Raw genomic sequence first — 1543 nt, forward strand, 5'->3', positions numbered from 1 at the left:
TCAGACCCTTTGCTCAGTATTTAGTAGAAGCCCCTTTTGATCTAATACAGCCATGAGTCTTTTTGGGAAAGATGCAACAAGTTTTTCACACCTGGATTTGGGGATCCTCTGCCATTCCTCCTTGCAGATCCTCTCCAGTTCTGTCAGGTTGGATGGTAAACGTTGGTGGACGGCCATTTTTAGGTCTCTTCAGAGATGCTCAATTGGGTTTAAGTCAGGGCTCTGGCTGGGCCATTCAAGAACAGTCACGGAGTTGTTGTGAAGCCACTCCTTCGTTATTTTAGCTGTGTGCTTAGGGTCATTGTCTTGTTGGAAGGTAAACCTTCGGCCCAGTCTGAGGTCCTGAGCACTAATATGGGGTGCTGTGTGTACATTAATGAGGAACAAAAAATGAACTTAAATGATTTTAGCAAATGGCTGCAATATAACAAAGAGTGAAAAATTTAAGGTGGTCTGAATACTTTCCGTCCCCACTGTAGGCTTACCTATAGGTAAAAGTCAGAGATGGGAGTTTACTTCCACTTTTAATAGGTATTTTAGCGCATTTGTATGCGTTTTTATTGATCTGTTTGGTGTCACAGCGCATGAAAATGCATTAAAAAATACACATGCCTCATTTTTCAAACTACAGCACAATGCGCTTCAGAGATCCGAGCAGCTTTATTCAATATGCTCCTTATGGCAAGTTAAGACATGAAAGTGTAAAGAGAGCATACAGATACGGCCTTGTTACCAGAATGAGGTGGCATTCCCCAAACCTGGCAGATCAGCAGAGTACCAGCGGGCAATGTGATGACGTCAATAGCTCCATCTTATTGACTTCTTCAGGAATGTGGCTCTACACTGATCATCACTCTTTTTATTTTACAGTCGCAGACTTGGCAGCTGGAGGACTTTTGTTTGAGTCAGTAATGCTTTCCAAGGACTCCCTTTGTTCATGAGAACAGAGCTATCTAGCCGCAGCTGATGTTTTATGTATTTTTTTTTGTTTAATCATTACATACACACATTTGTAGTCACGGCTCCACTACCTGCAGATGTTTTCTGTATGACAGATCGGCTCCTTGTGTCTGCTGGGGGGGGGGTGATCAGATCTCCATCAGTTTTGGGAGTTCATTGTCTTTTTGCTCCTGTCTGTGTTTTTACAGTCCTGTTCCCCATGAAAATGATTTTACTTTGAAAACTTTCCATCCTGCTATCTTATGTCGGCTATCGCAGCAGCTGTTGTTTCAGGAATGCAGCCAACTCTGGCAGTACCGTAACACGGCGTGAACTCTGGACGGAGACATCGTCTGCTTCCCATGGGAAACCCTGCGGAGCTGCACACGCTTGGCTAGATGGCAAAAATATAATTCGCAAATGAGAGGCGCAACACTGTTCTCGTGATATGATACATGATCTTGTCCACTAAACGTAACCTTTATCCACTTTTAACACAAAGCCCTTTAGGGCACTATTTCCACCCAGTGACACTGACGATGGGCCGCGGTTGCTCCCAGGGACTCTGGCGACGGGCCGCGGTTTGCTCCCAGGGGACGCTGGC

This window comes from Aquarana catesbeiana, linkage group LG11, assembly GCF_042186555.1.
Source record: "Aquarana catesbeiana isolate 2022-GZ linkage group LG11, ASM4218655v1, whole genome shotgun sequence".
Taxonomy (NCBI): domain Eukaryota; kingdom Metazoa; phylum Chordata; class Amphibia; order Anura; family Ranidae; genus Aquarana; species Aquarana catesbeiana.